This window comes from Carassius carassius, chromosome 50 (genome assembly GCF_963082965.1).
Source record: "Carassius carassius chromosome 50, fCarCar2.1, whole genome shotgun sequence".
Taxonomy (NCBI): domain Eukaryota; kingdom Metazoa; phylum Chordata; class Actinopteri; order Cypriniformes; family Cyprinidae; genus Carassius; species Carassius carassius.
In genome coordinates this window covers 11,127,965-11,139,652 of record NC_081804.1, presented here as the reverse complement: position 1 = coordinate 11,139,652, position 11,688 = coordinate 11,127,965, and the positions used below count along the sequence as shown (strand labels likewise).

At 34.4% G+C, this 11,688-nt stretch overlaps 1 pseudogene; it reads right to left on the bottom strand.

The window, feature by feature from the left end:
* Positions 1–1,905: 1,905 nt before the first annotated feature.
* On the bottom strand, positions 1,906–11,637 carry LOC132133344 (WASH complex subunit 4-like; annotated as a pseudogene).
* Positions 11,638–11,688: the final 51 nt, after the last annotated feature.

The following is an 11,688-nucleotide window of genomic DNA, read 5'->3' as shown; positions in this document are numbered from 1 at the left end:
GTCATTAACATCAAGGAGGTGCTTTTTTCGTTTCCCCCGTTTTCTTTTTCCATTTCCCATTTCTTTTTCTCCATCCACCTGCGTTGCTCATCCGGTGAGCTGTTTTCTGCTTAGCTTCAATAAATCCCGATCAGACTATTTCAGTGAAAGTTGTTGGGCACAACCCGTGGACCAGGCGGTTGTGAGCTTACTGAGAAACATTGTTCCAGAATGAATACGAAACCTTTCAGTCTTTGTTACGATTTTGTAATAAACGTGTAAATTTTTTTAATTTTTTTGACATCACATGAATAAAGATATGTATGTATGAATGTGTATATATATGATATATATAGATAGATGTATCTATATATATATACATGGCGTCTATTTTGGAAGAAGTAACTATGCTTGACCTCGTTTTTAGGAGGTGAACAGAAATGGCATTATGTGGTAGAAACAAAATAAAAGTCAAAAAGACAAAAAAATTAGTGACCAGTATGTTGAGCTGTCAGACGTGGAATCACGTGTGTTACCCTGTGCACTTAAGACCAATTAAACGAAATGGATAAAGTTGACATGGAAGGCCTGAGCAAGGACACCTGTATTGTGGGGGAAAAAACAAGGGGGTGGAGATATTTCAGCTGCAGCTATTTGAATAGAAGCATTTCATAGGAAAGGGAAAACCCATAGTACGAAAAACAGACCAATATTGTATTTTCTGACCACCTTTAAAGCTCCCTTTCTTTGTAATAAACCAGAACGGCTTTCCTGAACCAGTGTTTGGACTCTGTCTGGGCAGGGGGTGTGTGGGTGAAACCGCACTTTCGGTACGAGCATGTGTATGTGGCTGTGTGGCTGTAATGCATGACTAATCCTAACACTGTGCTTTTTCCTGTTCACGTGAACAGACGTGCATTATTCAAGTCTTTTGATAAAGATGCCATGAGGTTAATGATTAACACGCACAAATTACTTGCAAATGTCAGAAAAATCAGATGGATTGTCACTGATGTGAAGAAACTGCTGTGTAATTTATTCAATCACTGAATACTGTAGCAGACTGAAGACTGCAGCAGCTTGAAGGCAAGTGCAATTCAACTTCTTCCATCACAGTGAGCAAGGACAAAAATATTTTTACTGCCGGACACACTGCAATATATTTTAGGCAGCACAAATGGACTAAACAGAATATGTTAGTGTGCTACATTTTATAAAAATGAGGGTGTTGAATGAGTTTTGGCCAGAAAATCATTGGTTAATTAAAACTTTTGACACAAGAAAATAGTTTCACATTATTCAACTTTAAAAGAAAAGATCAAGCAAAAACTAAGTGTCTGTTTACTTACGGTTTACTTTTTTCACTCAAAATGTACAACTTTCCTTCTGAGTAACATAAAAAATGATTATTTTGAAGAACTGTTTTTGTCAGAATAATTCAAGTCAATGCGGTCCAAACTAACCCTTTTGGTTCCCATTGACTTTCATTGTATGGAACAAAAAAATTCCTATAGGTTTGAAATGACATGAAAGAATTTCCATTCTTGTGTGAAATATAATCAGTTCTTTGAATTTCTTTTTAAATGTAATTATCTAAAAAGAAAAAAATAATCAATCTAAAAACAATTTCTTTATCTAAATAAAAAATATTCTGCTAAGGACCAGTTCCAGTCGAACGAGTGCAGGTGGCATAACCCCAAAATGATTTCAAGACGCTGTAAAGACTCCAACAGAAGAATAGTGGCTGGAGGGTCAATGTTTATAACCTCTGGAGCGAGTCCATGCTCTTCAAGTGATTTATATCGTTCAAGCTGCTCTGTAGTTTCACTTGGTGCAGGTTTCCCCAGGAGAACCCTTAATAATTGAGGAACTAAGACCAGTTTTGGCAACTTCGTCTGAAAAGAGATGAAATGAGTGTTTGTGGTGCTAAATGTCACCATCCTGGGTCTCCTCGGCTGCCGTTTTAACAGCTCTGAAGAAGATCCGAGCGCTGCTCAGAGAGAAATAGAGCAGCTTGAACTCCTACAAATGGAGAGAAGATGTGAATAAACAAAGCCATTGGCCATCGTTGATGAAGATCATGAAGATGCTCCCATACCTGCAGATATATGTCCAGTCTCTTCTGGGTCAGGTTCATGGTCTGCATGAGCTTCTCATCTTGGCTGGTGGACTGAATGTTCTGCTTCTTCACCACCGCATTCATTTCCTTCATGTACTTCTCCCTCACAGCCTGGAACCAGTGGAGGGAGTCAAACTCCTGATACTGGTCCAAAAGCTTCAGGATGTAGGCAACTCCTGGAAAACATGGGAAAGGACCTTGAATATATATCATCGATGGAGAAAAAAAAAAAAAGTTTGTGACTGAATTGAACACATACCCATGGCGAAACCATCGTCTGTAAACGCAGCTCCCTCTTTGTTCTTCTTGTTTAGTTTTTCTTTGCAGCTGATGGAATGTTCCACAAAATTTACCGTCTGCGAGGGAGAAGAAAGATGAACGCTACGCAAGAACTAGCAAGAGATTTTCACATCCAAGGTCATGAATCATGTAGAAGTTCCTCAAGTGCATGTTCTTGACGCTGCGAAACTCCAGTGCGAAAACCCCACCAGCATCTTGAAGTACTCAGTTCCTTCAGCAGAGTTACTGGTCAGGTCACTAAGCACACAGTCCAGCTGGCTGAAAAAAAAAAAATAAGTAAATTACTTATTGTATAATAATAATTATATTAGTATTATATTTTTTACAATAAATTATCTAATACTTATTTACAATAATTATACAAATTATTATTATTGTTATTTATAATTATCCACATCATCAGCAATTTCTGTTTTATTTCTCATCTAACATTTATGTATTATTAATATAAATTTTACTACTATTACAATATTTATTAAATAATAATTAGAAGATAGATAGAATTATTATAGAAGAAATAATAATTGCTTATTGTCATTGTTAGTATGTTATAATAATTATAATCATCATCATTATTATTAACAACAATAACAATGTTTTAGTATTAATAACAAAAAATAGTAAACAATTAATAATAGTTTATTCTTATTACTGTTTTTGTGTTTGTTGTGTTTTATTCATTATTATTCATGTCTATTTATTATAATTGATGTTTTATCATTTTAACTATTATTATTACATTTGAGTATTTGCAGTATTTATGAATTATTATTAGTGTTGTTTTATTAATTATTATTAATGAGTATTTATTATAATTGCTGTTTTATTATTGCTTTTAATTATGTTTAGTATTTGCAGTATTTATGAATTATTATTATTGTTGTTTTATTTTTTATTTTAATTATTATTATTATTGTTCTTGTTGTTGTAGTATTTGCAGTATTTATGAACTATTATTAGTTTATTTATTTATTATTATTATTATTATTATTAATTTTTAGTATTTTCAGTATTTATGAATGATTATTATTATTGTTGTTTTATTTTTTATTTTAATTATTATTATTATTGTTGTTGTTATTGTTTTAGTATTTGCAGTATTTATGAACTATTATTATTGTTTATTTATTTATTATTATTAATTTTTAGTTATTTTCAGTATTTATGAATGATTATTATTGTTGTTTTATTTTTTATTTTAATTATTATTATTATTAATTTCCTGGCTGAACGACGCTGATAAACAGACATTATGAAGTACAGTACCTGGCAGCTTTCTGCGTCTCTTCAGAAAGGCCCTCCTCTTTCACAAGCTCCTCAAAGTTGACAATGTCCTCTAGATCAGGGACAAACCTGGAACATATCAGAATGTGAATCCCTTGTTAAATGTCATTTTTGGTTTTGAGGACTTCTGTAGAAAGACTTTTATTTTGCCCCTACCATATGTGAGTGTTGTGTGTGAAAACTATTTTCATACATCTATAATTAATCAACAATCCCAGTATTACTGTGACCTGAAGGTCTCAGTCAAACAAGCTTTGAATGTAGCTGTAGAAGGTGATGTTTAACCTGATAGCACTGCTGCATCAGTGCAGCCCTCCGGACCGAATCATGCGCACATAATCCATCGCATTACCTGCAAGAAAGAAAATAATAAAAACATTTACTGATTTAATAATTGATTGTTCTGTTTTTTTACTTGACTGAATAGTCAAGTAACATCAACAATCTAGGATTCTATGAAATGTGTTTCATTTAATATTCTTAAACGGCTTTATTTCAATGTTAGTGTTTTCCATTTGAATGTTTCTGAATTTAGTTTTTAATGGTTTAATGTAATTTAATTAAACTGTTTGTGTGATAGTCCTTAAAATAATCTTTTAATAAACTGCATTATTAGTAGTAGTGAGTAGTAATGCCCTAAGCATCCCAGCATGCACATCACAAAGTGAAGGGAAAAAACTCCCAAATCTACATACAAATTTTACCGATCTGACTGATGAGCTATCTGAACTGATCCAGGTAGCTCTGACCATCTGGAGTAAGACCCAACTTCCTGATGCCACGGTTGAACTTCTCTGCTCGTTCGAAGGGGTACTACACACAGCAGAAAGTGTCTTCAGAAGATACCATAGCGCTGTGTGGCGAGGTTCCTCATCTCGCTGTACGTGAAAGCTGGATCTACTGTAAAGCATTGTAAAAATAATAATACATTTTCTGTTGAAAGAACATTATAATTTTGATTAATCTCATAGTTTCCAAGCAGACAGAATGATATATTAATGATATTAGATTTAATAGCGTTTTAAAACATTGTTAACAATTAGGGATGCACGATATATATCAGCCGATGATTAATGCGCATCTCGTCAGTAAAGCCAGTTCTCCAATCAGCGGTAAATTCCATCAGGTGCGTGATTTCACAGAGAAGCTGTTACTTCACAGAGCAGTTGTTAACTGACAAGCTGCACAAATCCACGTTCATTATCAGTTTTGATTTGCGCAGCTTGTCAGTTAACAACGGCTCCGTGTAGCTGCTCCAGCACCTGATGGTGCATGGTTTACTGACGAGATGCGCATTAATCATCAGTCGATATATATCGTACACCCCTATTAAAAATGTATATTTTAATGGTTTGACTTTGGCAGTACTTAAAATACATTCTGTAACTTTTTCTCCCTAAATAATTACACAAAAAGTATTTTTTCAAGATTTTGTTTACAAAGGAATGTTTACTAAAATTCTAAATTACCTTCACAGACAAAAGACAAAAATGTAGAACGTCCTCTTTAAAGTAATATGTCCACTATATATAGTGTAACTCTTGCATGCAGTCATTCATCTGCCCCACCTTTGATGTCGATGAAACGGTTGAAGAGGCGAATGGGTTTGAGAGAGAAAAAGTGAGCCAGATCCTTCATGCCCACTTTGAAAGGGTTTCGGTCATCCAGTTTGAGGTGTGTGTGCACAGACAAGCGTAGGTCCTTCTCAATCTCCTTACACAGCTTGTCTAGCAGGTGCTAATGTTCAGAAAAACATTCTAATTAACTAAAATGCTAAATTACTAAATTACTAAAACATACAAAAACGTATGCAGCCAGCACTGTGCTTACCTCATTAAAGATTTCCATGATCTCAGTGTCATAACACTCCAGCAGCTGGTCACATGACTCCATGTGTTTGGCATGCAACATGGTGGGCACACAGTCTCTGAGTGCACTGAACATGTACTAAAAAATATATACACATTTAAATTACTTTTAATGGTTATTTCACAAGAAATGTAAGTAAGCATTTAGAATAGATAGTGTTAAGAGTTTTACATGAATTCTGGCCGCATCCACAGCGTTTTCGTACACGTCATCCAGGTAGATAGGAAAAACAGTACGATGCCAGTAAAGGAAACTGCAGTCGCATTGCACTTTGAATCTGAGGAGAGAGGATATGCCATCATGCACTTACAACACAGCCACAGAGGTCACAAAATAAAATCTTCTATTGCCAATCAAAACTAGTTAAGCTAATTCAGTGCTCACCGCTCTCTTAATTCACTGATTAAGTCCAGCTTTTTCAGCACAAGCTGTAAAGGCAGGAGCTCCTCGTCTTTAAAGGTTTTCTGTGCAAAACGAAACAAAAAGACAATAAAAACAACTCGACAAGGAACAGAAACAAAAAACACAATAAAAATAAAACAAAAAAGACAATAAAAACAAAACAAAAAAGAAAACAAATAACAAAAAAACGACAATAAAAAAAAAAGAAAAAAAAAAGAACATCAAATCGAAACAAAATACAAAAACAAACAGAAAACATAAATTAAATATCTTATTAGATTAAAAAAAAAACACCCTGGGCAATTTACAAAAAAGTCAAATGGACTGGAAACTCAAAGCTTGTTTAAAAGTGTTTAAAAGGCTTCTTGACAACATTTACTTTAACAGTTTATATACAAATGTCATGAAACGCCCATTCATTTGATTTACACTGTTTATCCATACTCATAATCTGAGTGCCAACACTGAGAGCCAGAGACACGATCAGTCTCCTCTCTTTGGTGCTGGGCCCGTTCAGAGTGTTATCAGCAGGAAGCTGAGCTGAAAGCACCTCCAGCGTCTGCTCACTGTACTTCTTATCAGAGATCACACGTTTCTGAATGAGGACAACAATCAGGCATTAGAATGTCTGCTCTGTGGAGCTGCTGTTTGGGTAACGGTGGTGTGTCTGTACCTTAGCAGCAGAGATGGAGGCCAGAGCCAGAGACTGCAGCTGCTGCGTGATGTGAGACACAGAATCTGCTACAACCAGTGAGCGCCGGTAGAACGTGTGCTCTACAGCCAGTGCATGACAAACACTGACATAAACATTGCACACTTCACACACTACCTTGTACAATACAGTTAGTGTACTAACTAGAGTAGTGGATTTATGGTGGACACTATATAGTGAACTAGAACTAGTGCACAAAGCCTTGGGAACTAGAACACTAGATCTAGTACACACTACTTATCACTGCACACTGGAACTTGTGTATACTACCTAGTGTGCACTAGAACTAATGTAAGGTACCTAGGGCAGCCTGTAAATAACCAATGCAGTTTGCATGACTTACATTACAATGTACCAGATTTATAGTGCACAATACTATCAAGGTCAACACTGGTGTGCACACTACAACCAATATACTAAATATAGTAGGAATCGAACACTACTAACATCTAAAATGATATCCTATTATTAGTGTCCAAATTAATGTGCACACTATAACTTTTGTACTGAGTTTGTAGTGCTCAATATATTTAATTTATAACACACAATACTGTTAATGTGACAAGATTTCTGTGTAGATTGAACCAAACACACTGTGTGTGTGTGTGTTTGTGTGTGTGTGTGTGTGTCTATATATTACTGAAAATAAATTACAACATACATATAAAGAAATATTTTTTTTTCGAAAATAAACTCAATATAAAATAAATAAATAAATAAATATTTTAATTATACATAACATACACTTTTAAAAGTATGAAAAAAAGTATTTGCTGTTGAATATATTAATATGACTCTTCGACCCACTTTCATCAGCTCCACCAATCGGCAGAGGGCTTTCACTGAGGTCTTGGTCATGGGCCGCTGCATGGACATGTACATGTTCATAGTGGTCTTGATGATGGTGCTGATGCTGTAGGCATACAGGATTCCCTTGAAACACAAACACGTCTGATTATGGAACAGTCCATGAACTGAAAATGTAATGTCACAGAAAAGAAGAAATCCAGTCTCTACCTGCACAAAGATATTACACCTGTTGCTCAAATCCTCAGACAGTTTGTCTGGATAAGGTTCTTTTGATAATATAGACTCCATCTTCATCATCCAGGAGGTGACAAATATGTAGTAGGACTGCATGTCCCTGCATAGAAACACATACATGGAACCCTAAATGATAGATTTATAATGAAATACGATGACCATGAACTTTACGGTTCCAAAAATGAAGGCTAAATCATAACTGATTTATGAATCATATCAGAAGCGTGTGTCTTACTTCATTAGCATCTGTGACTTTTGCTGCAGGTATGCATCTCTGCTGCTGCGGATGCTCTGGATGCTCTTCTTGTCCACCAGTTAAGCTGCTGCAGGGACTTTGTTAATCAGAAATGTGTCTGGAAACCAGATTATATTAGCTGCTAATGTCACTGCAGGGACCTGGAGAAGAGAGAAGGGAAAGAGAAACAGCTTTCATATTGACTGAAAGAGTAGATCTATATTTCCTACTTATCATCACTAGTTAGTGTACTCACCTTTTACAGACATCCAGCAGGGATTTGTAGATCTTCTTGTCCACAGTCCTGAAGATATGGAAGTGCAGCACAAAGAGGCCACATATGCCTGTATATTTATCTCGCTGATCAATTTCTGATGGCTCTCCTGTGAGTCAAATGGATCATATCGGTTGTCGTCTACAGCTGAGATGTTTCATTAATGGCATTTAGAATGAATTTAGGTTCATTATAAATACAAACCAAGCTTTGATTCACATTTGCAAAAATGGTTCTGATATTGTAGGCAAACTCCTCTGCAAAGGCACTGTTTTTAGAAACTGATACATCTCCTCCTGGGTCATCAAACCTCTGATCCACACAAACCTGCATGAAAACCAACAAAGCAAATGATCAGCCAACAGCCAAAACTTACACCGATTTAAACTTTGAACTGATTTTAAATGAATAACTTTATTTAAATGTGTTTTTTACTATTATTATAATTTCAGTGACCAATAATTTAGTAGAAAAGAAAGAAGGTTACACTGCAGATAAAATATATACAGTACTATGGTGAAATATTATATAATATACACTGAATAATTGTGCATACTAATATCAACACGTTTTAACATACATTTATATCTAAAGTTTAACCACATTAACATTATTTTTAATACACACAATATATGTCTACATTTTTCTTAAATGTATACATACATGTGTGTGTCTTTATATATACACAGCACACACACATATATCATGTAAAGAAAAACCTTTATTTTGGATGCGATTAATCGCGATTAATCATTTGACAGCACTAATATATATATATATATATATATATAAATTCTGTATCAATAACTTAGATGGATGTACTTAAATGTTTCCTGTCTTCCTGTAATTTTGATTGTATGTTTTTGATGTTTCTCAAGAGCATAAATAGAAAAGATAAATAAATGAGGAAGTTTGTGAATGGTGGCAACCTGAAAAATCATGCTGTCCAACAGTTGCCCCTCCAGTTTCAATAAGAGCTTCTCAAAAGGGTTTTAGTTTCTCCTCTGGAATGCCAAACTTAGCTGAAAAAATTAGCAAAACTGCATTCACATAACATCAGATAATATGAGAATATTTTACATTTCTCACTTGTTGCTGTTGTACAAAGCCACCAGCTGGTGAACCATGTTGACCACCACTTCAAAGCAGCGCGACACAAAGCAAGACAGCTCCTGTAACAAACCGCCAAATAAAACAATGTTCATATATAATATATATTTATATATTATCAGTAATAATTCAAAAAGATCATGACGTCAAACCTGTAAGAAGGAAATGAAGCGGCCCATCTGTATCTGAGACTCTCCCTCCACCACACTAGTGCCTGACACTGGAAAAAATATTATAAAGTATTATTGTTAAAAGGTACAGGTTAAATAAAATTGAAGTTGAACGATGAAATTTTTATATGACCAAAACGAAAATATAGCTGCATGCTTTTCCAAACAAACAAAAAAAAACAATAACATTCTACTCCGGATAGATAAAATCAATTAGCATTTAATATCCACTCAGAAATAAAAATACGGAACAGAAATTTTTGCATTTAGCAGACTCTTTTATCCAAAGCGACTTACAGTGCCACAGTTTTTACCTAACATGTATTCCCTGGGAATTAAACCCACAACCTTGCGCTCCAAACACAATGCTCTACCACTGAGCCACAGGAACAAAATGGGAATCATGTTGAATTTAAAAGGTTTCTCATGCAGACGAGCTGTAAGATAAACAGCAAAAACCAAAGCAGTGGTTTTTACCTCCTTCACCATAATAAAACAAGCCATCATAGAACTTGGTTTCAGCCTAAACGTAGAAAGCATAAAACGGTTAATATAAGACAATAACCAATTTAACTGAAATTGACTTTTTGTTTTGGCTTGAGGTCAGGAAGATTCTTTAAAATGTTTATGAAGTAATCTTGCACACCAAGGTTGCATTTATTGGATCTAAAATAATTGGGAAAAAATTGTTGTGAAATATTATTACGATTTAAAATAAAACAAAAATTTCTACTTTAATATATTTTCAAATCTAATTTATTTCTGTGATGCAACGCTGAATTTCCAGCATCCAGTCATATGATCCTTCAGTAATCATTATAATATGCTGATTTGCTGCTCAAGATACATTTCTTCTTAATATTATTACTAATATTATCATTATTAATATAGAAAAAAGTTGTGCTGCTTAATATCTTTGTATAAACCTGGATACGTTTTTTCAGGATTCCTTTACAAACAGAAAGTTCAACAAAACAGCATTTATTTTAAACAGAAACCTTCTGGAATATTATACGTCATGTCATGCATTTTCACTTACCTCATATTTCAGCTTTTTAACTTCACAGCAAAGAGCTGCATAGACTGTGATGACTTTATTTAGAACCTGGTGAAGAAAGACAGAAAGAAAAGCAGAAGGTAAATTCATAATACACTCATTTCCATTCAGTATCTGCATCACATGTAAACTGCAGCATCTAAAACCATTTTGACCAAAGATGTGCAGACATTTCATACCTTGTTATCGGTCTTGATGAGCTCCAACAGCGAGGACTGTTCATACGGCAGGAGCTGGTGTGCCAGAGCAAGCAGAGTGATATGATATAAATGAATAAACTGAAAAATAAACTGTAGATACATGACACAACACCTTCAAAGCAACGGGGTCCAGAGTGAAGTCCCAAACATCTCCAACAGAGACATCCAAAGCTTCTTCAATTCCCTTTAGCTGAGCCGTATATCCCTCTAAGAACTTCTCATTTTTAAACCTGCACCTCTGTGTGAATTTCTGCACACATGCAACATATCAACAGTCACAAAACCAAAAATAAATAATCCAAATTACTTCCTTTATTATTTGTGTGACGGAAAATATCAATAATAATAACTATTTTTTAATTAAATTAAATTTAAATAACATTTTTTTAAAGAATTTTTAATTGGTCATGTTTATGCTATATGCATGGCATGGGAATCTATGGCATCAACATTTAATACTATAAAGAGAATAATTTAAAAGGACTGAGTATTGGATACACTCGTCAATTAAACTGATTATCAATTTTTGCATTAAAAGAAATCCAATCCTCCACTGCAATGATGTCGAACCTCTTTCAAATGAAAGTGAAAAACTTCCTTATCAATTTTCTTTTTACTTGTTTTATTTTTATTTGTGAAACCAATTAAGACCACACATACTTATCTAACCAGGGTGCTTGAACTTGGTCACTTTCCCTGGTCATCTGACAGCTATCTAACATTACTCGGCTAACGTTAGCTGCAGGACCTATACATCTTTTACACTTAAACAAAAACAAATTAACGATACCAACAGTATTCCAATTAGACGCTTTACTGACTTTTTGATCCATCATTAAAGCGGTCAAACTCCCAATCCGGAGATAATGAATCAACAGCCATCCCGATAGAGACTCTTTAGTCTATATATATATATATATATATACATATATA